At 44.4% G+C, this 26460-nt stretch overlaps 1 long non-coding RNA gene across 2 annotated transcripts in view; it reads right to left on the bottom strand.

Annotated features, from left to right (window-relative positions):
- Positions 1 to 19653: 19653 nt before the first annotated feature.
- Positions 19654 to 26460, bottom strand: part of LOC138066664 (uncharacterized) — a 44548-nt gene continuing 37741 nt past the window's right edge. For both annotated transcript variants that reach the window (XR_011139954.1, XR_011139955.1), the window contains exon 4: positions 19654 to 19783. This is a non-coding gene — a long non-coding RNA (uncharacterized lncRNA). The remainder of the gene's footprint in view (positions 19784 to 26460) is intronic.

Raw genomic sequence — 26460 nt, 5'->3', positions numbered from 1 at the left:
GTCATTATTACCAGGAGGTCACAAGGACTGAATAGTTGCCTTAGGCCCATCAAAGTAGAGTAAAACACACCAGACACAGCGAAGCCAGATCATGGCTAATTCAGAAAGAGCAGTGAATAGCATGTTTTGTGGAACAGCAGGGAAGCAGCAGATGCAGCTGGACACCTTCTTGGCATGAAGTCAGTCTGAGGCAACATCTCTATAAAGCAGTCATACTCCCCACAGCTGCATTTTCCTACAAGTGTCTGCAGATTTGTGCACTTTGGGTTACAGTAGGCACCTTTTTCTGCACATCTCACTGTGTCTCTACAGGTCCCACAAACTACACAAACAGCGGAAACGACATATATTTTTAAATTTCAGGAATTGGAACAGTATGACGGTTTTGTTAATTCAGCAGTCACTGTTTAGGTTGTGCAGAGCAAGTTCAAATCTGACTAGCCTGAATTAGGGTTTGCTTGGCTGAGTATCTATAGCACTCAGTCTGTCTACATCTGTAGTAACTTAAGGCTCTGTATGAAATACAGCTCATCAGGAAAAAAAGGTGCTCAGTGTGAGAGCAAATGATCTCTCTGTTGGATGTTCAGGAATGAAAATCTTTTCCTTCAGAATCCAATTAACTGTTCCAGTTAATAAAGAATGCGTACCCTAAGTACCCTTGCTTATATGTGACAAAGACATTAGAGATAGGATAGCCCAGTAGGGTCAGACGTGCTCCTGCCTGCTGAAATGCCTTTTATTCAACTCCCTGTTGTAGGGAGTGGAACAAATTTAGAGCAATGACTTGTCATTTTAGAAATCAAAAAGGACACAGATAAAGTGAGCCCTGGAAAAAGTCAAGCTGTGCTATAACTTGCCAGCAATGCTGAAGCAGAGTAGAAGTCTCTTTAGCCATAAGATCAGAGACAAAGTAGAGCTGCTGTTACAGTAGGATGGCTTTGCAGAGAGCACCTGCACAGACAACTGAAGGATGTTTTACCTTGGTGTTCAAGAAGAAGTAGGGTCGGAAAACTAAGAGTAACTGGAAATGGCCTCACCTGGAAGTTGGTCTCAGAGAACTTAAGTACTGCAGGGGAGAGCCTTATTCAATAGCATCCTTCTCCAAATTCAGAAAAGTGGCACAACAAACCAAGCTGAAATGACAAGAACTTCTCAGGAATCTGTTAAGTCTGAGACTGCACTGTAAAAATCAAGAATAGCAAACACAATATTTCAGTTTAGAGCGAAAAGAAAAAAAAAAATCATCCAGGCAGCTATGATGTGATCTCAATATTATGCAAGGCTTTGAGGACAAACAGATGAACAGGATTATAAAATAAAACGCAGCGTGGATTCCCTGCAAATAGATTTTATCAGATTGACCTGATGAAACAGGATTTCTTAGTAAAGAAAAGGCATCAGATCTCATCTACCTGCACTTTATTAAAATATTCATGAAAAACTACTTTAGGTGGGGTAGAGGGGATTAGTAAAAGCAGTGCAATTTGTCCGAAGTAACTGGCTGAAAGTATAATCTTGAAAGAAGAAGTGTCAGGTAGGAGGGAGGTTACTGAGAAATTTCCTCAAGAGTCATTCTTAGAGCAAAAAATCTAGCTGTGAAAAGGAAATGTACTGGACCCAGATTTAGGGTGGCTATCAATACAGAAAAAGATTCAAGTATCGTACAGAAAGAACTGAATCATCATGAGGACCGAAATAATAGAAATGAGATGAAATTCATAGTGTAAATTTGTAGTTCATGTGCCAGAACACTAAAACCAAGACTCTCTGCTTTTACAAATAGCTCGTCACTGGAACAGCTAAGAGGAAAAGCTGCCTGGATCTATTAATATGATCACAGGAGAGCTCTAGGCCAATGATTTGATGTAGCTGCGGAGAAGGCAAACATCACACTTTGAGTAGAAACAAAGCGGGACTCATAACATTGTTGATATCTTTCTTGCACTGTGGAGGCCAAAACTGGACACAGGGCTCCAGATAAAGTCTCACAAGTGCTCACAAGGGAAATAAATTACTTCTCTTGACCGTTTTAGAAAGATCAAGTGTTATCATGGGCGAAGAACCATTCCCAATAGGCAGTCTGAATGGAGCCACACCGTTTTGGAAGCTGAGAGAGTTTAATAGTATGGAGATGGCCAAACCAGGCCAGTTGGTCTATGGACCAGGAAACTGGCCATGGTGCTGCTTCCTGCTGCTGCTTAATTTGTAGCGAATGAAAACCTTTGAGCAGCCAGCCAAGTGGAAAAGCAAAGGAGGTAAGATGAACCAAGGTTGCAAACATCCTTGCCTCAACGGCCAAGCTAACTCACCCTTTTGACATCTTGCTGCATAGCAGAAGACTCAGCAGACTCAGACATCCCAAGGACTTGGCTTCAATTTTTCAACTTCAAAGAACCAGAAGAGGGGAGTCAAGAGATCCTATTTCCCTTTGCTGTCTCATTACTTGAGCCATTCATCCCCTTGTCTTTTCCCCTTCTGGATAAAATGAACCAAGAGCAGTGGAAAATGGAGATCCTCTAGGCACCACAAGACACAAAAACAATCCACATCTTGTCGGAAGAACTAGATTACGATTTTTATCTGTTTATATGAAAAAGGTTTTCATGGATAGCTCTTCTGTGTCTGACACCCCTGACAGGCAATAAGATAGGACAGTTTGCTTACTGCCCTCCCTCTTCCTTGAGTATGTTCCCTACATAATTTATTATAATTGAAAAATATGGGCTCTAGCTTAAATCCAGCAAAGGCCATTAGCATTTAACATGATGGATAATTTCACTCTACTTTTAAAGAGCTGTCAAGGTATCCACTTTCTAAAACTGCATCCATTGCATTCCCCTTTCGTGAAGCACCTAATTAACAGTATCATGAGAGTCTAATTAATCTGGCAATTACCGCTGCTGCACAGCTGAAGTCCTCAGTTCATAATACTGAGGTAGACATATTGCTAGACCAAGTCTGTGTTCACTGTTAAGAATTTTGGGATATGTTCACAAACCCTGATAATTGCAAGATAACAAACAAGGGGAAAATAAGCCCAAATTTACCCTGATAATTGCAAGATAACAAACAAGGGGAAAATAAGCCCAAATTTACATTCACGACGATGGGCTCAACATTTCTTACTACTCTGGAAAATATTTGATTTTCTGGTGCAGATGCAGCCTGTGTGAACGATGCAAGAATCAAAGAGGTCACTACTCTTACCAGGAGGAAGATGGAGAGAAATAAGCCCCATGATAATATCTACACAGGGTGACTGGGTGATCTGCATGGAGACAAAAGGTTCTGGACTTCTTCAAGAAAACAAAATTACATCAAGGGTAGATCATATTTAATTCAAAAAATACAGGGAATAGTATGTTTTGTGACGAAACAGAAATGATCCTTCCCTTCTCCTGCTGGCTTTTCTCCAGCTCTATCATTTCTCCTGTGGTTCAAAGTGCTTCAGCATCTCCCAGTGATGTTTCATTTGTGTATCTGTAGACTCCTCCAGCAATTACCATCTTGACCTTCATACTTTGGGTGTCTTTACAATCTTTATGCCTTAGCTCAAGGGAAGAAATTAAAGTCGTTGGTTTTGCATCCAGAAATTATCATTCCAATGGTCTGAATTAGAGATTCCCTGTTGAATATTTGTAAAATCGCATTCAATATTTATTAAATAAATTCTGCATCCAAAAAAACAATTGCTTGTCAAAGAAAAGAGAAGCTGCTCAGCTTAGGAGTAATGATTTTTTTCCTTCAAAATTCCAATAAGCTATCTTAAAAGGTTATGATTGGTCAGATTGCAGAAATGAGCAGAGCTATTTGCCTGTAGTGTTCATGGGAAACTGGAAAAGAGAATTGGCCCCCTCAAAGTAGCTCAGTGGCCAGAACATGCCCATGGCCAGTGGAGACCTTCGTCTGTTTTCTTTCTTTGAAAGCCTGCACCACTTGGATTAGAATAATTGATCATTTTGATCCTAATGTGTTTAAGGATAAAATGAAAGCTCGGAAGACTCAAACGTAGTTTGAACTTGAATGGGATGTTCAGAGAGCATGTAGAAGGCTTTTCAGCTATAAAAATTGACGGCAATTTCCCTTCTTCTTTACTTTGTTTGTATGCAGCAAGGTAGACTTTGGATAACATCTTGTTGGATTGAAGGCACATAGAGATTGATGAATTCCCCAGTTCTTGACTGAATATAAAGCTATCAACTATGCATTATGGTGGAGCTGGCAGGAAAGTCAACAAGCACCTTCTGTGAGCTGCTCAGGAAAGGCAGAGGTCCCATGAAGATCCTGTGTCTACCTGACAGCCCCATGGGCATGTCTAGGAACATCTCACGTGGCACTAGACACCCCTGAGATGGGATAGGGTGTGGTTGCAGATTATAGTCATGCACACTTCATTACCCAGGAGTGGTAGGTGTCATATCTCAGTGGCACCTGGAGAGTGATTCAGCCAGCCAGGAGTATGCATTTGGTGTAGAGTAAGCTCCACCACTCTCCAGTGTCCATGAAGTTGTGTTGACCAGCCTACCCTTGACAGTGAAGGGAGCTGAGATATACCGCACACGTAGGAACAGGTACATCTGAGACACCCCAATGTGGGTGCCTGAAACACAAACTGAATCCCACCTTTAGTACACATTCACCTTTCCAAACAGATGTGTTTATACACACCCTAGAAATCTAGACAGCAGTGTCATTAATAGAGAAATACAGGTGTTCCTAGTGTTTAACTTCCATCATCCAGAAGTAGATGTCCAGCAAGTTACAGAAATTGTGTCCTGAGGTTACGTGTTTCTCCCTCCCTGCCGATTGTAGAGGGTGCCCAGATATGAGATCAGCCAAAACTTTGAAGAAAAGAATCTCACTTGCAGAGTTACTTCCCTAAAGCCAACAAATACAACTGAAAAAGAAGGGCAGACTGGGGGGTGGTTTCAGCCAAATAGGAGCTTTTATGACACCTGGAAGCTGCCCTCTCTGTATGGCTCATGCTCCCTGATGGGAGAGTAGGATCGCACCCTGTGACCTCATCCTTGGAAAACTGCTCCCACAAGCACTCAGTGGTCTGAGAGCTACGGGAGATGTGAGTAGGCTGCGAAGTATGGGAGCCTCTGCAGAGGGGAAGTGATATTACTGCTGTGACTGATTTTTTAGATTATCATTCAGAGGCAGGGTATCTCTAGCCAAAGAGCCTAATGGGTGGGTAGGTAAGTAAAAGCTATAGGGATGGAAAAAGAGTGAAGGAGTGGGCTAGAAGGTTATGTACGTGTAGTGGCAAATAGTCAGAGAGAGGGGTACATAAGAAAAAAGGAACAGAGAAAGCTGGAAAGGGATCAAAGAAGTGACAGATGTTAGACTGGGAAATGTCTTTCTCTAGTTTACTTTTCAGGGATCTCAGCATATGTAATTCATGGCCACTGGAGATCTCTGTATTCAAAATGGTCCCACTGCAGCGTGCCCAGACAAAAATACTCTGAAGGTGATAATTCCTAATTTTAACCTTCCAGCCCTCTCTGTCCTCTCCAGCTTCCGCCTCTCACAAGCTGCCACTTTACCTGAGTGGCTGTAGGGAAAAGCGTGAGAAGAGCAAAGCAGTGCAGAAAATGCTCATGCCTGGAGGCCAGCTGAGATCTCAGCAAGCCTGGAACAAAGAATGATACCCATCAAAACCACGGATAGAGACACTGGTTCTTAGAGATAAATTCCTGACAAGAACAGAGAGGATGGAGACAGAACTTTAGTGAATCCATCTTCAAAGACACATTGTTTGCCTTCCAACAGATGCAATGTCACACCGACCTGCTGGGCCCGCTCACAAAGGCACCGGGCTGTTGAGTCCATGCTTCAGTAGGCTTTGCCTTGCATCTCACCTGCTGCTTTCACAAACCCGGACATTCGGGTGCAAGTCTCCCTCCTCCAGATCCGGCTGCCGACACTCAGCTGCCAGCGCAAACAGAGCCATCAAGCACAGCTTTGTCTGATAGAGAGTGCCAGCACGAGTTGCTTAAAGCAGATTTGCCCTCCAGAGGTGCGTGAATTAGGTCTGGGCGTCCTTCTGATAAGACACTGTCAGTGGACGGTCTGCAGGGCACAGACACAATGGATAACATCAGGGCGTTGAATCGATCACAGGGAGTAGTTTTCAGTGCGCATGACCAGTGTGTTGCTATTGAGGTTCCTCGAGGATCTCTACCAAACCTGATGCTCTACAACATTTTCATCATATTCATTTTGCCTGGAAGCTATCTGGGCATTTTGTTTCAATTTTTTTCCCAATATCAATAATGACATTGGCCTAAGGAAATGAAGGCAAAATGGTTTATGAATATGGGTTAATAAAACTGCAATTACCATGGTGACGGTAGGAGGACATCTCAGAGGGCTGTTCTGAGTTCTTTACTGTCTCGGATCTTCATTAACAAATTGCATATTGGAATAGAGATTGTGCTTACTGAATTTCCAAATAGCAGCTTGGAAGGGACTGTAATGTGTTGGAAGACAATGTAGAGCTACATTGTTTGTAAATGTCAGAAACAATTGGTGAGGAATATGGAATGGGAAATATCTGGCCATGTAGAGTTCTGCAGGAGAAGTGTGGGGCTGCAGTGGGTAACAAGGTGGACGTAATGGAACGATGTCATCCTGTTATGGGAAAGGCAGAAAACATTCTTTCTAAAAAAGTAGGGGTATCACTTATAAAGCACGTAAAATAATTCATTTATTAGTCAAAACTGCTAGCTTTTCAGATGACATACTGCTTGCAATTCAGGGCACCGAGCTTCAATATGAGATGAAATAGTTGGATAGAGTCTAGAGCTGAAAATACAATCTATAACAAAAAACTGGAAGAGCTGAAATCATGATGATGAGAAAAAACTACATATGGGAGCCAGGATGCCCCTCAAATCCAGAAGAGGAAGTACATAGGAAGGGAATAGTTTGTTCCCCATAATTAGGGTGGGCTAGGTGAAAAATTTCAGGCTTAAAGTGCAGCAATGGCAATTCAGTATTGCATATAGGATAGTGTTCCTAGTGGGGTGGAGTATGGTGTATTGAAAGAGTGAAAATATTGTGTGGAAGGCCAGTTATTGACAATATTCCCCAAGAGGTTAGACACCTTTCCGAAAGGATTGATTTAGGCTTATAGTGGATTCTGCCTTGGGAGGTGGGGGACAATGGCTCTGAGGGAATCTACAGTTCCCTGTATTTTCAGTAATAACACACACAAAATCATAATGGCTACATCTTTTTTGGTAAGCTGATAAGTACCTGGGACCACTCTACGGCACTGAGGTGAACAGGCACACTCTGGACACATCTGTAGTATTAAACTTTCTCCCACCCAAAGCAGGTTGACAACATCCCAGCTGTCTTTGAAGTCATACCTGTCCCATGCTGACTCCCAAACTGTGGTGGGAAGCATGTTTGGGAGAGTGCCAGGTGGCCTGGGCAAAAAGCATGCTGGGGCCCTGCTAAAAATTTGCCAGTGGGGACTGTCATTTCAGTCAGGCTCCAGGATTATTTATTTCTTAGTATAGAGGACGAGCACGGAAGAGCAAACTGTGATGTAGCCAGAGGCCCATGTAGCCAAGTGTATTCAGTCTGGCAAATAGCTGACGCTTAGAAGAGTGGAGGAACATGGCAAACATACAGTAGTATATGTGTTTGGAAACCCCTCAGATTCCACCACTGTGAGATATGGGGGGGTGTTGAACTGGTTATGGACCCATATCTTTCTGCTGAAAACCTCCCAATGGATTTCATGAATTTCGTAGACTCAGAATAATCTAGAGTAGAAAGGACCTCTGGAGGTCATCTGGTCCAGCCTGCTGCTTAAAGCAAGGCAAACTTCAAAGTGAGATCAAATGGTGTAATCGCCTTCTGAACATATTTACACTTTCTTCCTCCACAATATTCTGTGGCAATGAGTTGCACCATCCCATTAGGTACAGAGTGAAAGAAGACTTTCTTTGATAAAAGTCTATCTTTTTGAAAAGTACATAATTTTTTCATAGGTTGTCTCCTACTTCTTTGGCTATGAGAAATGGAGAACCATCATTCTCTCTTTGTGAGGACACTTCAGACTTTTACATTGTTGTTGTGTATCCCCAGATATTTATCTCTTCCTGGAGTGGAAGAGTCCCAGTATAGTTATTGTCTAACTATATGAAAATTAGTCGCCAACTCTCACTAGGCTTGCTACCATTATTTGTACCTCTTCTTCTCCTAATACAGGTTGGCAGAGACAGGGAGGCTAGCAGGGTGTGCAGTATTCAGCATGTAGTACCCCAGAAGCTGGTAGAGTGACACACTGATTTTTGTCAATGCCCATTCCAGTAATTCCTAATGCTCAGTTTTCCTTTCTGACTGTCTCTGTCATATCTGAGATGACTTTTTTTCTGAAGTACTATCTGGAAGCACTTATTTCCTGGAAAGTAAAAGTAAGCTTGTCATCACTGAATCTCATTTGGCATCTGGTTACACTGTCACTCAGTGCTGTGAGTTCCTTCTGCCTTGCAGACTCCTTGCAGTCAGTTTTAGTTTCACTACCCTGAATAACTGTCTGTCAACATCAGAACTTCCCTGGCAGTAGGAATCAGGCTGTCTCCATCCCAAAAAGCAAATACACTTAAAAACACAGTTCTGTTTGGAGGGTTTGAGAAGAGGAGATGACGATAAAAGCGTCTGTGAGTGGCTGACTCGTCCAGACACCTAGGGAAAGGCACTCAGCCCCAGCAGCTCCTCCCCATCAGTGGGGCAAGAGGGGGCAATAAAAAAGGTTGCACTGAAGACAGTGTTTGCTGAATTTATTTGCATGACTTTGCAGCCGTGATTCCCATGACAGCTGAGGACGGCACACGAATCCTGTGGTCCTTCCCAGGCCTACACGGCTCACACTGTGGTCCATCTTATTGTAGCTGGCTCCAAAGGGTGACCGGTGTGGAAGATAGAGGGATGGTGACTGGGACATCCTGGCCACTGCTCAGCCCTATTGCATATAGCTGCATCTGTGCCAAAAAGTGGCGGATTGAGAAAGGCCTGAAACCCCATGATATTGATCTTGTTTTCTATCAGGTCCCTCTGCCCTAGCAGCTCTGTTCTATCTATTTACCGTTCGCTCTTGTCACAGTCAATGGTTTTCTTTTGAATTGAGTATTGATACCAGATCTAGAGAGGGCAACATTTTGCCAGAATACCCAGGTGCAGGGTGGAGGGACCAGTGGGTGTGCTGTGCACTGAACTGAGAAGCACGGTGAGCAATAGGACCTCCTCCAGAGCCCTTCTCTCTGCTCAGGATCAGACTATAAATATGGGGATCCTCAGCCACTCGGCAGTACCACAGCTCAAGCTCCTCCTGACTCTCCTCTCTCCAGCCTTGCTGAGCTCCCAGCAAAACCCCAGCCATGAGGTTCCTCTACCTTGTCTTTGCTGTTTTTTTCCTGATCTCCTTGGCTGTGCCAGGTAAGACAGTAAATTTCATTGGAAAATTAAGTTGGAGAATGGCGGGGTAGCTACTGGTGAGGGTAAGAACTGCAGTGCAGAGGAGTGGTGCATACTTCTAAATGAGTTTGAGCAAGGGTGATCTCACATGACCTCAGAGGTCATGATGTAGTTGTCCACATATAAATGTCTAGTCCCTAGAGTATGCAAATGGGTGCAGGTCTCCTATAACTGTGCCTAGGACAACTCTAGGTTGTCTTAAGTGTGCAGACAGCTGTGTGGCACCCTGTGTTTAGAAAACAGATATTCTCTTTAGAGGCAAACTCCCTTTAAAGTACTGGAAGAGGCACTTTTAGGATGTTTTAGGCATTTTTGACATCTGCTTTTAGATCCAGGTGAGCTGGGACCTAGCACTATTATTTCAAACCATTGAGTACCAAGCAAGCACTGGCTGTCTCTTTTCAGAGACACCAGCCCACTGAATGTCTTCTCTGGTCAGATGATGCCACCCTTTCCAACAAGTTAATTCTCAGTCCAGGGTCCAGGGTGCAGTTCCCTTGTGTTTAGAATATGCAGTGCTGACAGATATTCCTGAAATTCTGGTTCTTGCCTCCCTCTTCAGTGAATCAAAGGGAGATTCTGGGCTCAAAAGGTTGCCCAAAGGTTTTCCATTTTCTCTGGACATTATTGTGCAGCCATTTTCGGCCAACAGTCTCCCACCTTGGTGCCTACTGTTCAGCACCTAAACATCTTTTAACACATGAAGGCCAGATTTCTGAGTACCACTGGAAATCCACATGTGCAACCCTCTGGGGTTTTTTGAAAACCAGCTCAGCTTTTGAAAGCACTTTGGTGTGGCTTTTGCTATTTTACTTTGAGAACACTGATTCTGTCTCTTAAAAAGAGGTATGAGACAAGAAAATATTGTCTTGCACAGATGGATATCTTTATGAACGATGCTTTTGGGGTGTCTCACACAGACAGTGAGTCTGTTCTCCTTGGGAGCGACTCTCTCCCAAACTGCACCTGCATCATCAGCAGGCCCCATAGTCATATGAGTTGGTGGGAAGACAGATGCACAAGGAGGTTCTCAGGCTTGTGCTCTCCAAGGTCCCTTCTGCCCCCTTGGTTAATGCAGAGGCATGAGAGATGGAGGCAGGAGGAGTATGAGAGGAAAGGCTTGAGAGCAGACAAGGCAGCTTCTGTCCCAGGTTCTGCCGCAGGGCGAGCGTCTGCCTTCCAGCATGCCCAGCCCCTCGGTGGTGGGCGTGGGCAGGAGCGTGGAGGTGGGGGAGAACAAAGCAGGACCTCCCTACCAGCAGGGTCCCGTCCCACTCAGCAGCTCCACGCTGGCGGCAACAGCAGGGCCAGATGGGGAGGCCTCGATGCACTTTTCCTGACCCCAGACACTCTCCCTTTGTCTTTCCCCTACAGGCTATGGGCAGATAAAGAAGTACTGCCCGAAGCACGCGTACTGCTCCAGGAAGTGCTCCAAGGGAGACTCATGGTCTTTATCCTCTGACTGCAAGTACTACTGCTGTGTCCCATATGGATGGAAGGAGAAATAGGCACTGAAGACAAAGCATCTGGTGAAGAGGAGGCACCGCGGTGGCTTTGGGAGCAGTTTCTCAACTGTCTAATCCAATTGTCACCCCCTCCTCTTAATTATTTAAAAAAAAAAAAAAAAAAGAAAGAAAAGCAGATGTAACTGTGGTGTGTGCTGTGTGGTTACTGCTGTCCCTGTGATCCCATGCAGAGCATTAGGACAGGTTCTGTGAGCCCAGCCCAAAGGCCTATAAGCAGCAGATCTCCTTCTGCTTGCACAAATGGGTAACAAATGAGCTAAATATATGCAATTTTCCTCTCTTTGTTTCCCACAATGAATTTAGTCAGTGGAAAACAGTGGATGGAAAAGGACTGGCTGGAATAACATCCTTCTATATCAAAACCCATAGGCATCTTGAGTGGAAGAGAGCCTAGTTCAGACTCTGAGGCCCAAAAAATTGATGACCCTCTGATATCCAGGCAAGACTGTCATTAGCATGATTGGACAGTGAGCAGGAAATGATAGGTGTAGTATCTCATACTTCTTTCAGTGTGTTACTGAAAACCACTGTAGAAGGATCTTGGGAGAGCGCCAGTCCTCCGCACTAGTTCCCAAAGGCTTCTCTTCTGAGACCTCCGACAGCAGCACCTGTTGGAGTTGTTCCCTGGTGTCTGCTATGGACATATAGAAGCCCATTCAAGGTCCATAAAGGGGCTTTTTCTGTTAAGATGATTATGTCCATCCTTGTCTAATTTCAGCTCTTTGGTGCAACGGACCATTTTGCTGCATTTCCTAGAGGAAAGATTAAAGTGGTGGGAGTCTGCCTTTGTTGGTTAGCCTTGGGGAAGGGCTGCAGTCTACTCAGAGAAGGCAGCACCGCCCCAGGGAGCTCTTTTTACCAGGTGATTGATCAGGTTGGCTTTCTCGTCCTGCTTCAAATTCATCATAAGACTTTGCTGCCCAGAATACGTGCCCATGTCCTTGTGTCAGGAGTGTAGTAGTCCTTAATGTTACTCCCTTTTACTTTCACAGAATCAGAGAATCGTTTAGGTTGGAAGGGACCTCTAGAGATCATCTAGTCCAACATCCTCTAGAGCATGTTTCCCAGGATCACATCCAGACGGGTTTTGAATATCTCCAGGGAAGGAGACTCCACTACCTCTCTGGGCAACCTGGTCCAATGCTCTGTCATCCTCACTTTCTTCTGAAATGGTGCAAAATGTCTTTTCTGCAGCAAAGCATGGCTGTTCAACAGCTCTGGAGACACCATGGATACTGGCTATCATGGAAAACTGGGTCATTATCTGCCTGTCCTTTCAATGACGTTCTCTCTTTCGTGTTTCTGTGTCCTATCTGTAGTTATATGAGTGCCAGTAATGTGCAAGTATCTACTGAAACCCCATAGCCTCAAAAGGCCTCCTTGGATCGTGGGGAAAAAGAGCTACAGGGCTGGAGAAACCTGAGAACTGTTAGAGGATACAATGAAACACACAGGGATTTAGAGAAAGTGGAAAAATAGGGGTACTAAAATGAAGCACTGAGGAGAGACCATCCAATAGCGACCCACGGTAGCTGAAGGGTGCTACCTCTAGGCATAAACCAACACTGTTCCACAGCAAACTTCCTACTCCTCTTACTGTAAATAGACAGCCAGCTTGGCTAAAACCAGGAGACTGATCTTGGCAACCTTAAGTCATTTTGGAAATTCTCAACATTTCAGCAGCCAATCCTTCTTCAGTCATAATCTATGTTTCCCTTCTAATGCGTTTCCTATTGGTTAGTGTGTCTAGTAAGAAAAAACAAATGGAAAGTGATGAGCCTTAAGACTTGGGATTCAATGGGATAGCAGCAAATCTGGAAAATAAACTATATTTTTCAGTGAAAAAAGCAGAGATGCCCTCATATTTATAGTTTACTTAGTAAAGAGCATGTGCAGGAGTGGAATAATTAAGTGATCATGAATTATACTTTTTTTCATTTTAAAACACATCACTTCAGTGCAGTCATTTATTGACCTCTCTCATGTGAAGTTTTCCCAGTGTTCCCCATCTTGAAAGGCAGAGATTTGGGGTAAATTCTTTGTCTTTTATATCTGGCTACTTTCAGCTACAGTAACTTGAGGAATTATGGTAAATGCTCACTAAAACAGCAAACACAAATTACAGCTACAAAAGAAAGAGTTGCATTTCTGAACCATGCTTCTGGAAGATGCAGGGTAATAAGAGATTAGATTCTGACTGTAAGAATGATTTTTCCTACTTTTTCCTCTGTGTCTTCTTTTCATTGAAATATAATGAGTTGTGCAGAAACATTTTAAAGGAAACAAGCTGCATACAGCGGCAAAAAAACACTTATCACACAAATCTGGAGATACCATATTGTCTGGTGCTATACATTTGCAAGATCTGTCTTTTCTTGCGGTGACAGTCAGTACATCTGCCCTGGAAGAATGAGGAATGCCAGGCATAATGGAAACGTCTGGTGCAATGATTCATGTAAATATGCCCATCTGCTTCTCTGTCACTTGTATCTGTGTGTAATCATAGACAGTGATCAGGGCAGAGTCTGCGCTGACATTTCACATCGGGATACGGACCCTTCTGGTTGAATGCAGTTCATATGAATAACAAAGCAATGACCCATTGGGGCTTTTCCCAGTTTCTTGATATGAGTGAGACTGAAGGCCCCCCGGATCTCACATTTCACTCACTGAATGGCCCATGTGAGTCTCGGTGGCATGAGATTCAGAGAGACAAGCAGTCTCTGGGAGAAGACTGTTCCGTCTTCTTGAACAGGGATGCTGGCTGTCATTAAAAGAAGGTAAAGACTTCCTCCCCGAAACGGGGAAGTCAAAAAGAACAAACCTGCCAAAATCACTGGTTAAAATTCCCAAGATTTTGTCAAGCCATACAGCAAAATAATGCTGTTCCCTGTTCTCCCTTCCTCTTCTAGTTGCTTACATTCCTGACCTCTACTGATCAGTGAAATAGTCAACAAAGAGCCACTCATTCAACATATAAAATTAGTGTGATATTTCCGTTGTGCATCACTTTACATTTATCTGCACTAATTTTCATTTGCCGTTTTATCAGCCAGCCAGTCAAAAGGGTGAGGTCTTTCTGCAGGTTTGCAGTTAGCTGTCTTTATTTCCCGGAACAACACACAGTGCCAGTAGTAAATTTTGTCACCTTTCCATTCAAACCCTTTTTCAGATCTTTATGATCGGATTACCTCTGCAGCCCCAACAGTGACCCCCTGGAGCACTACCCTTAACTTGCCTCTGACCATGAATGACCATGTACCACTGGCCACAGCCTCCTTCCTCTGCACTTGTCCATAGTCTCTGTGAAAATCTTTCTTCTTACTCATCATTTTCCTTAATAAGGGACCTCAACAAACATCTTTTGGAAATCAAAGCAGGGTTCATATCAGCCAGATCTCTCTGGTCCTCATGTTTGTTGACTCCTTTTAAGAACTCTGGCAGGTTTTTAGGAAAGGATTTCCCTCTGTCTTTTCCCAGATATTATATTTACGTCTGTTACCGCCATCAGGGGTACAGGCCTGTAGAACCTGGGCCTCTTTTAAGTTTTTTCATAACATTAGCATCTCCCAGTGCTTGCATGGCAAAGGGATGCTAAGCAAGAAATCACACACCGTGGTCAGGAGGGCAGCTATTTCATCCTTGAGTTCCCTTAGGACATTTGGGGAAAACTGTCTGATGCTGGTGGTTTGTTATTTCTGTTCCACCTCTTTTATATTCAAAGTCATTTGATGAGTCCCCACAAAGAGAAGTTCAGCATGAAGATCTGCCTGCTTTCTTGCAAGGTGAACACAGGTGCAAACATTTCACTTCGCTTCTGTGCAGTGGCCTTAGCTTTTCTACTCCGATCATCTACTCTCTGTTAGGCTTCCTGTTCCTGATGTGTTTGAAAAAAAGAGTTATTTCAGTAGGGTTCTTTGCCTTTTGCAAGTTCTTCCTGCAATTCTCCACTGAGTTACCTTATTGGGTTTTATGCTTTGTCAGATACAGTTTATTATCTTTTCTATTTTTCACATTTGGACGCAATTTCAGCTTCTTCTTTCTTACAACTTCCCTCATCCTACTGTTCTACCATGACCTTTTCCTTTTGCTCTTTCTCAGGGCTTTTTTTAATAGGTGTCATACATTTTGCCTGAGCTTTCAGTACAGTGGCCTTAAATAGCCCCCATGGTGCCTGGAAAGAATCTATCTGCAACAATTTAATTCTTTTAGTTGTCCCTTTTGTCTTCTTTTTAAGTTCCCAATTTTTATGTAGCTCCCTTACTGAAATTAAGCACAAAATCGTGGCCTTTTCATCCTTTGTTGCTCCTGAAAAGGCGTGGAGTGTAAGTACTGCATAATCTGTGCTGCAGAGTAACGCTCTGATGCTAAAACTTTGAACTAAGCCCAGTATGTTAGTCAGTCTAGTGCTGCATACCAAAGCCAATACTGAAAAATTACTTGTTATGTCTTTATCTGCTAGGCCAGTCAGCCTGTTAGTCACCCGTGTCTTCTCCCTGTAAGCATGTGAAAACCCTTTAATCCAGTAATTTCCCAATATAAGGTATAAATATTCAGCTACTACTCCAATAAAAGGTGCTTTCCAAGGTCTAAATCTGCTTCTTGGCATAACTGGTACTTAAAATATGAAAAAGACTGAAATTAGAAAGAACTCACATTCTTAGCAGTAACGATGACTGGCCATGCTAGGGAAAAGATATGTTCTCTTTTTTTGGATATCTACTCGCACCTGGATATCTTTATTCAAGAAATATCTAAGTCAACCAAAAAAGACTGAATTCAGTACAGGATGAAGTGGTGTTATGGCCATGTGTGTGCTATATAAGAGGTCTAATTATGTATTTGAATGGGGTCCTAATACTTCAAGCATAGTAGTCCTGCAATTACTCAGCACACGCAGCGCCAATTCGAATTGCCCAGTCTTTTGCCCATGCACACACTAATTCACTCCCGAGCAGCTAATTCTCTCCAAGAGGAAGACTGGGTGCAGTTTTCAAGATCTTCTGCACCAGAGCCTTAATCCAGGAAGACAGGACTGTCCTCCAACACGATCCCTGTGATGGGAAGATGGATTTATAGGTCTCTGGGCATTTTATTTGCTTTTAGGCGGTAATTCTACTCCAGGCAGCTGGGCCCATCTACCCACCCAGCTTCTGGTCCTCCACATGTGTTGTTGACACTTCCACCACACCTCAAAGCTGGATGAAATTTTGAAAGAAGGACTCAGGAGAACGTCTGTTTTGTTGGAAGGCTCTTTAATATGCCTTGTGGCTTCCGGCTTACTAAACTTGTCAAGCTAGATGATTGTCTGCCATCTGCTACTTTAAGCTCTTCAGTTCTCCCTGTTTCTTGAAGAGTTATTTCCTTCTTAGAATAAGCTTCCAGATGTTTTGACTGCACTTCTGCACCTTGTGCTAACAGAAAGTTTGGGCGTTACTGGTTCAGTCCCTCTATGCTTTTGCTCATCCTTCTTCTGAAAGGCTGAAGCTGCCACAAGCAGCTTCTGTGTATTCAGTGCTGTTTGATTGCATATCTTCTCTGTATGCTCAGCTTCATGATGCCAAGAGGAAGGGTTAGTCCTGGAAAGCTCCTCTTACTGAAGTAATACCGGAAAATTTATCCCTCATAATGCTGGTCTGTTGTTAATGATGTCTCAGATTTCACCAGAGCACAAGCCATCCCTTTTTTACTTTTTTCTTTTGTATATCTCATCACTAATACCTCTCTTCTTCATACTTTGAGTGTGTGTAAGACTGGTTGAAGCGCCTGCTGCAAACTTATGATTCCTAGCTGGTGCACTTACCCAGCTGGATGGAAGTGCCAGCCATGGAAAAGCAAGCACAAAAAATGTCTTATGTAGCTGGAATAACCATCCTGGCGATCAAAATGTCTCCTATCAAGATTAATTTGTTATTGACCATTCTTTCGAGAGACTGGTCAAGTTTTTGTTCACATCACTTGCTGTCTTGCCCCCAAAGGGAGCCAATGAGTATCTTTTGGAGAAGTCTTTTGTTTTCTTTCAGTGAAGACACCTTGGACACACAGCATTTAAACACAACAGAGACAGAGAGCACTGCTGCGGCCGAGAGGTTTGCTGTGAGCAGCTGGTGTCCTTCGCTCCCTGCTCCCTCCTCCCCGCTCCTGAAGAATTGGTAACGTGTGCAGGAAGTTTTATAGTTGCAAGAACAGATAAGTTAGCCAGCAAGGTTTTGGAAATACATTTTCTGGCTGTCAGGACAGGACAAACACAGCTTATTTTTCCTTTGAGTGCCTTTCACCGTGGAAATCTTAGATGGATGCACTGCCTTTCTGAAAGAGGTTAAAAAATGCATATTTAATTGCATACAAAATGCACACATATAAAATATTAAGCGTTCAGTATAATGGAGCTACCTCCCATTTGGCTTCCATGCTTCTGTCATCAATGAGGAGAATAGCAAGTTATTGTGGATGAACTCCTGAATTATGAGATCTGCTACTTCTGCAAGTAGGACATGTAGGGTGAGCATTTAAGTGACTTCTGTCAAAGGAGCCAGAAAATATCATCCTTCCTTAAAAAAAAAAAAAAAAAGTATGCCTTGCATTTGAGAGCTCATCTGCTGCGAGGAGGAGTGAGTTCTTGGGGATCCTAGATCCCCGTTTCTGCAGATAAAGGAGGTGGGATCCGAAGATGAAGGAAGTCCATCTCCTCACCTCCTTGCATTACATCCACACCAAAGTCCAAGCTGAAAACCAAAAAAAGGGACCCATGCATTCCCTTCTGTGGTTTAGTACAGTTGATGGGTCCCTCTGCTCCCGCAGAGGCTGTAATAAAATGCCCTGGAAAGTTACATAGCTGCAGATGCCAGATACAGCAGTAGCGGAGAAGTGTCGTTCCCCTAACAGTGGAAATTTGAAATAAGCTCCTGGTATCAGAAATGTTCTTCAGTTACAGAAAACATTTTGAAGGCTTCAGAGGCAGCAGAGAGAGATCCAGCAGAGCCATCACTCTCGAAAATATTTTGCAGTTCACTTAGAGTGAGATCACTTTAACATACCTTATCTTTGCACTTTCATCACAATTTTTTTTAATTTTTCTTGGGGAAAAATGGGAAAAAAACAGCAAGGTTTTTTTTCTGTTCTTTTCTATTTTTGCAAGTCTTATTATTTTATCAGCCCTCTGTGTTCATATGTAGTCTGCTCAGCAAAAATGGTTGTTTTAGATGAATTTTCCTTCTTTCATATCCTGTTGTCTGGGCTCAGATGAAGCTTGACAAATTGTTTCTTACTAGTTTGCAGATAAGCAGAAGGCCACGGCCTCTAGCTCTTGACAGGACTTGCTAACTATCACTCTCCGATCTTAGCCCCCACCCTAGACTACATGTTAACCCACTCACTCTCAATATTTTGCAGTGTGCAGCTAGTTTGGGAAGAGATTCATTCCTATGATCAAAAACAGCATCGTAGAAATCCCACTCTTGCCACAGCTTTGTCAGGATTCCCGTGTTCTTGAACAGTTTTAAAGCTGATACAGTTTTTAAAGTTACCAAGTTTCCCACGATTTACCCAGGAACTGATGTAACTCTGCCTGATCTACTATTATGGGTATGGTTTTATGGCTACCTGTCCTCTGTTTCAGGAGTGGGGCTGTGTGGTCCCAGCAGGGTTGTTCAGGGCATGTCTACATTAGCAAGTAGTGCAGCCCAAAGAGGGGATTTGTAGAGCGGAACAGTGGGTGCTGCGGCCCCAATGTCTGCACTGTACAAATTTCATTAATTCACTAGTTCCCAAGACTCATTCCCATCTGGTCCCCCAAACCGAACATCTTTTAGAGGTTGGAGCACATTAGGTGCACTGTGGAGCACATCTTCCAGTTTGGTCTCACCCAATTTGCATGCTCCAGCACTGCCCCGTAACATGAACCAAAATATGATGAGAGAAAAATGATGAAGAAAAAAGTGCCTGTTTTGAGATGGATCTCCTCCTGACCCAAACTGAGGCTTTACCGTAAGTGTTCCCTCAACATCTCAGCTCCCTCTGGGCTCCCTCTGGGCTCCCTCTTCAAGAGTCCAAAATGCCAGCGCAGTGCCAAACGGGGACATGGGAACACCACCTTGCCACCAGTCTTACAAGTCCAGGAGGAGCGCAAACCGGTAGCAGACTGTTCCTATGGACTAAGGATAAAGTAACTGACTCTAAGACCACTCACTGGGTTATTTCTGTTCACCTCCAAGTTACTTAGTACACAACCAGGCAGATGCTAGTAGTTGGTATCAAGCCCCCTTGGAGCAGCTTATGTTGCATGTACAGATGTAAAGGGCAGATTCACCTCACCGGTCTGCAATGGAGACACGGCTGCGGGCGCCATGTGTTCAGACTCCCATAGCAGTCAGAGGCGTTTAGGGCTTAGTTCGTCTGGCCAACTACAGAAGTTAGCTTTAGGATGAAATGTCTCTCCCCCAGTTTGGCTGACAGAACCCCTCCAAGTCCTCTGCTCCTTGTAGATAAATGAACAACACAGTACACACAAAAATCATATCTGGCCAAATTTACTTCAAAGGAGTGAAGACCATTTCTGTCATGCAGTGAATAAAATGCTGTGAGCCCCTCCATGAGTTGCTTCTCTTCCTCCATGGCTATGCTCTTTTGCAATCACTTTCCTTTCTTCGGTGGGGGAATGCAGCAGTACATCTTCCCGCAGGACTGGCTGAAAGTCCACTCATCTGTTTTGGTGCATGCGGGGGAACAGTACCCATCACAAATGCCCTTCGACTGCCCGTAGCCTGCAATGGGAGGGAGAGGGAGACAGGTTATAAGAGAAAACGTCAGATATCATAGGGGAGCAGAGCTCAAAAAGTTAACTCCTTGCTGGCACCAGGGTGGTACTGATTGCACGGGCTACCTTTGGGTTTAAGCTCATGTAGGATAGCACCCTTGTTTTCTGGCTCCGTTGTGCCTGGGTGACTGTTGGACACTTTGAGTCATATTCATCTCTCTAAAGTTGTCTACACTGCAGCTTGCTGGCAAGATCCCTTTGCACAAATGGAAAGACACAGGCATTTGCCGTGTGGCATTCATCTTATCCCAAATCAGCTCTGTGAGCTAGGTCATTCCATAAAGTGCCTTTTTCTCCTCAACCATGCTGAGGCTGAAGGGAGCAGGGGGTGACTAGCCAGAGCTGACTGCAGGTAGGTGAGCTCCACTGCCAAAGCTGGGTGTGATGAATCATCTTCCCTGACAAAGCTGGCAGTCAGTGCCTGGACGGGGATGTCTGGTGAGGCAGAAGCTGTCCGTCCCCTGGGAGTCCCTGGGGCTGGTGCTCCCCTGCCAGACACTCAACCTTTTAGCCCTGAGATGAAGCTGGATATGCTGGTGCTGTGACAAGATGGAGCAGAAAGCCATATGTGGAAGCAACCCTTTGGGAGGGAAAAGGGGGTCCTGCCGTATGTGATTTTTTTAGAGGCTTTTTAGGTAGTTGTGGAAAGAGATTGGCTGGCCAAATGCCCTAGAGGCTGCATACGAGGGTAAGCCAGAAATGAGTAAAAGAAAGACATAAACAAAAAAGACAGGAGAAAAGAAAGGCAAGTGGCACATGGTGCTGCAGTAGGAAGAATAAAGGGAGAGAACGGACTCAGGTTAAAGTGAAAAAGTGAGTGAGAGAAGAGAAGACCAGGAAGTGCCTGTGTCTCCAGAACATCCCTTGTAACTATGAACATCTGAAACCCAGAGACAACTGAACACCAAAGTGTTTGAAAAAATGTTCGACCAGAGGTTGTCCACAGGCCAGTAACCTCAGCCTCTGGGATCAGCCCTGCTTTCTAACCCACACGAGCTGTTGTCTTACCTGGGGTGGCCATAGAGAAAAGCAGGAACACAGCAAACATCACACAGAGGAGCTTCATGCTTGGAGGTGAGCTGAGATCTCAGTGCACCAGGAGCAAAGCAGGTCTGAGACAGATGCATAGGTTGGCTTTGCAGGCCCTGAAATTTATAGGGTGATTCCTGACAAGAGTGGGCAGGACGGAGGAGGAACTTCAGTAAACCATCTTCAAAGACACATTGTTTGCCTTCCAACAGATGCAATGTCACTCCGACCTGCTGGGCCCACTCACAAAGGCGCCAGGCTGCTGGGTCCACGCTTCAGTAGGCTTTGCCTCGCATCTCGCCTGCCGCTTTCAGAAACCCGGACATTCGGGTGCACATCTCCCTCCTCCAGATCCGGCTGCCAGCACAAACAGAGCCATCAAGCACAGCTCTGGCGGACGGAGGGTGCCAGCGCGAGTTACTTAAAGCAGATTTGCCCTCCAGAGGTGCGTGAATTAGGTCTGGGCGTCCTTCTGATAAGACGCTATCAGTGGACGCTGTCTGCAGGGCACAGACACAATGGATAACATCGAGGTGTTGAATCGATCACAGGGAGTAGTTTTCAGTGCACATTCATCTCTGACTGGTGTGTTGCTATTGAGATTCCTCGAGGATCTCTACCAAACCTGATGCTCTACATTTTCATCGTATTTTTTTTGTCTGGAAGCTGAGTATTTTGTCTGAATTTTTTCAAAAAGGACTATGGTACTGATTAAAGGCGATGTAGGCAAACATGTACATGAAGATAAGGTAATCATTTACGACACCACATCTCATCACAGATCTTTTGTGAGTCCTGTGCTATTCTATCTAATAATTTTCATGGTGGTCTAGAGACTGTGCTTACTAAATTTACAAATGAGAACTTGAAAGAAACTGCAAAGCGTTAGAGGACAGGATTAGCATTCTAGTGGATCTTTTCATGCTAAAGAGATAATTCAATAAATATATTACGATTAAGTAATTGGGAGAGCTACCTTGTCTACACAGGTGTGAATATTCAGCTGGAGAATACGGAACAAGGAGTTTTGGGCTGTATAGCGGTTGCGCATGAGAAAATTTGGGTTTCAGTGGATCACAGGCAGGCACAAATGAGCAATGCTATGGCATTGGGAAGACAGCACCAATTGTCACAGATGTATAAAGAGAAGCTGAGCTTCTAATACATGAGAAGTAACCACTGCGCTATGTGCCCATCAGTAACTGCATCCTCTTTTTTCATCATGCTTCAAGAAAGCAGTGACACAGTTGAAAGGGGTTCAGAAAAGAAAATGGTAGGGGGGAGGTCAAGAAAATGTGACACAAAAGACTGAAGCAAGTGGAATAATGATGGTTAGGAAAGTAAAGACATAGAAAACATGACAGTCCTCAAATCCAGAAAAGGCAAGGGAATAATTTTTTCTCCATGGGCAGCATATATAGGATGAGAATTCAGTGACTTCAGTTGCAGCAACAGACACATATTGAAGATGCAGGAATACCTTTATAATGATAAGGACGGTTAGATGCAGGAAAACTTTTGTAATAACAGTAAAGCACTGGAAAGGGCTGTATGGGGAGGGAGACTCTAAGAAAATGGCTAGCACTCAGTGAAATTCTCCCACTTCTAGTAATGTGAAGTTCAGTGATTCCCTCAGTCAGGATTTATATCTAATTCCTGAGTTGTACCTGCTTCACTAATTTATGAATTGCTTTCTCAATATATTTATCATTTTGACCTGTCAAAGATCCGGTGGCAACAAGCTCCACATTTCAGCTACATACGATGTGGAAGAGGACTTTCTTTGGTTACTTTTTCAGTAAATGCATAGTTTCATCATTGCATCTCTCCTGTTTCCCGGGTTATCAAAAATAGAGAAAAACAGTTCTCTCTTCCTAGGCCTGTCTTGTTTTTTAGATCCTCCTGGTACATTTCCATATAACTATATCTTCCCTGAGAAGACAAGTGCTCGTATATTTAATATCTAATTTTATGGAAATGAGTCCCCTCTTTTACCATCTTTCTTCTAATTTCTTCTTGCCCTACTATAGGCTGTCAGGGATGGGGAGATGAACAGTGTTCACAGTGTTCAGTATGTGGTGCTCTGGAGATTGACACAGTGGTACAGTGTTTTCTTTTTTTCTCAGTAGCTTTCCCAACATTTCTTAACATACAGTTTTCCATTTGTTTTATTTGATGTTTTCAGAGCATCCTTTTCAAGGGCTCCTAAACCTACTTCTCCAATGGCTTCAGCTAATTCAGACCCATAATATGTACAGAGAATATGTATTTTTCCAAACTCACAGCCTTGAACTAACGGACATTGAATCAACATCTATCCTTTTGCTACCCTGTTACTCAGTGTTGTAAGATCCTTCTGCCAACCTCTCCAGATCTAGTTTTGATGACACCCAGTAATTTTGCATCAGCAGCAGCTTCTATCCCCTCACTTGTTGCCTCTTTTTCCAGATTGTTTATAAAGATATTAAATATCCCAGCTAAAAGAGGTTGGACAAGCTCCTCTGCAGATGCTTGAAACCCTGGAGGGTTTGGGATGAGGAACATGACAATCAAAACGTCTATGAGCGGTCAGCCCATCCAGACTCCTGGGGAAAGATACTCAGCCTCAACAACTCCTCCCCATGAGTGGGGTGAGAGGGGGCAGCAAGATGGAGTTTGCTGAACTTGTTTGTGTGATTTTGCAGCCATGGTTTCTGTGATTGACAGGGACGGCACACAGACCGCAGGATCCTTCCCAGGCCTACGCTACTCACACCAGGGTCTCTCTCACCATAGCTGGCTTCGCACAATGACCAGTATAGACAAAGGAGGAAGAGCTACCAGGACACCCTGGCAGCTCCTCAGCCCTGTTGAGCTGCATCTCTGCCAAAGAAAGGCCTGAAACCCTGTGATATTGATCTCACTTTCCCCTCATCATTATACTTGCAGATCTCCATCAGGTCCCTCTGACCCATCAGCTTAATCCTGCTATTGGCAGTCCCTATTCATTTGTGCTCTATTCAAAGGCTGTGTGTTGAAATGGTATCTGATATTGAGTAACTGGATCGGAGGGAGGGAGGTTCCTGCCGACATACTTGAGTGGATGCTGGAAGTTCTGGTGCTGGTACCATGACTGTGTGTCCAGCCGTAAATTGTATGACCTTGGATGAATTCTTGTATCGCCCCAGAATCCTCCATTCTGCAGAGAAACGCTCTATAAATACCAGCAATCACAGCCTCACTGCATACCAGCTCTACTCCAAGATCTCTCTGACTCCCCTCTCCAGCCTTGCTGAGATCTCAGCTCAGCTCCAGCCATGAGGTTCCTCTACCTTGTCTTCGCTGTTTTCCTCCTGGTCTCCCTGGCCACCCCAGGTAAGATGGCATATTGGGGGAGATGAAAATTAGGGGAATGAATCAATTATTCTCATGCTAACACAGCTAAGTGGACCAGATATTAGCTGGGATTCATTTCATGAAGCTTTAGCTTACTAAAATACAGACATCATCATCTGAGGGCATTGCTATAACCTGGTCAGGTATGTCAGTTATTTTTTTCAAGGGACTGTGAAATAAGAATTAGCTCAGAAAAATTCCAGCCTTTGTGTAGGAATACTTGAGGTTAAGGCTTCAGTATCCAGTTCTTACGTATTTGAGTGTGCAGGTTATGTCCAGGCTAGTAAATGAAAAAAGACCAGGAAGCACTTAGAACACTGGAACTTGATTGCCTGTACTATTAGACTTTTAGCAGTGTCCCTGGCATATATCTGGCCGGGGCTATCTGGCAGTCTCCCTGATAATGCCCTAGGCTCAGTTTGGGAGTGAGCTCGGGCCAGGCTACTCCCAGAGTTTGGATGTGGCCACCTGTCTTGGGGGTTAAGGGAACTTCATATTAGAAGAGGGGACTGTTTTATGCAATTTGGCTTCTGTGTCAAAGGATAGTCTGGGCACGTTTGATCTACTAATATGATATAGCTGTAACTGCCCAACTGAGACTCTGGCTTTCTGATCCCTCTGCAAGATTCAATAGAGGATTCTGGGTCGTAATTTCCCAGATGGGCTTTAGAAACTCCATCCTCCCTTCATATATCAGTTTTCAGCCACCATGGGCCAAGTCTTTCACTTGGGTGCCCAGTTTTAATCATCCAGGTTAATGTTTGGCACAAGACTGCCATGAGGCCAGTTTCAATCCACTGCATCCTTTCAGCATTTTCCGAGTAAGAGGACAATCTTTCAAAGCACATGTTTTTATAAGCACGGGCACCTGAGTGGGCAATGCGGTCTAGGAACACAACTCTAGATCTTATGCAAAAGGATAAGGTAAGAGAACACACACACACACACACACACACCCCAAAAGGTGTCCTTGAGAACTTTGCTTTTGGGGTGTCTCACACAGAGAATGAGTCTGTTCTCCTTGGGAGCGACTCTCTCCCAAACTGCACCTGCATCATCAGCAGGCCCCATAGTCATATGAGTTGGTGGGAAGACAGATGCACAAGGAGGTTCTCAGGCTTGTGCTCTCCAAGGTCCCTTCTGCCCCCTTGGTTAATGCAGAGGCAAGAGAGATGGAGGCAGGAGGAGTATGAGAGGAAAGGCTTGAGAGCAGACAAGGCAGCTTCTGTCCCAGGTTCTGCCGCAGGGCGAGCGTCTGCCTTCCAGCATGCCCAGCCCCTCGGTGGTGGGCGTGGGCAGGAGTGTGGAGGTGGGGGAGAACAAAGCAGGACCTCCCTACCAGCAGGGTCCCGTCCCACTCAGCAGCTCCACGCTGGCGGCAACAGCAGGGCCAGATGGGGAGGCCTCGATGCACTTTTCCTGACCCCAGACACTCTCCCTTTGTCTTTCCCCTACAGGCTATGGGCAGATAAAGAAGTACTGCCCGAAGCACGCGTACTGCTCCAGGAAGTGCTCCAAGGGAGACTCATGGTCTTTATCCTCTGACTGCAAGTACTACTGCTGTGTCCCATATGGATGGAAGGAGAAATAGGCACTGAAGACAAAGCATCTGGTGAAGAGGAGGCACCGTGGTGGCTTTGGGAGCAGTTTCTCAACTGTCTAATCCAATTGTCATCCCCTCCTCTCAATAATTAAAAAAAAAAAAGGAAAAGCAGATGTAACTGTGGTGTGTGCTGTGTGGTTACTGCTGTCCCTGTGATCCCATGCAGAGCATTAGGACAGGTTCTGCGAGCCCAGCCCAAAGGCCTGTGAACACCAAGGACAACCAAACTTCCAGTGACAACAAGCTGCAGAGCTGCCAGGGGTAGGGATTTGGAAAGAAAGGGTATCGTTTTCCCTCTTGCCTTCTCTGTGCCCCTGAATGCAGCTCTCTGATAACGAGAGAGAAACTATCATTTCTTTATTACTATTCCAGGCTACAGGTTTTCTGCAGATTTCACTCCTGCAATATGTGGGCAGTTCAGCAACATCTTCTATATTCACAGGGTAGCCCTCTTTCTGTGAAAATACCAGGGAACCAGCCAGAGGTGGACTGCAGAGAAGCAAATAGGTTGACAGACCTTGTTCCATGGGTTTTAGTGTCCTCTTTGTGCCAAAGTCCCAAGACTGCCCAGTCAGTACTTTGGTTTTTTTGAAGATAGGTACCGTACTTAGTGCTTG

The sequence above is a fragment of the Struthio camelus genome, chromosome 3 (assembly GCF_040807025.1).
Source record: "Struthio camelus isolate bStrCam1 chromosome 3, bStrCam1.hap1, whole genome shotgun sequence".
Classification (NCBI taxonomy): Eukaryota; Metazoa; Chordata; class Aves; order Struthioniformes; family Struthionidae; genus Struthio; species Struthio camelus.
Note: the sequence above shows the minus strand (reverse complement) of the source record. Positions and strands in the feature narration are given on the sequence as shown.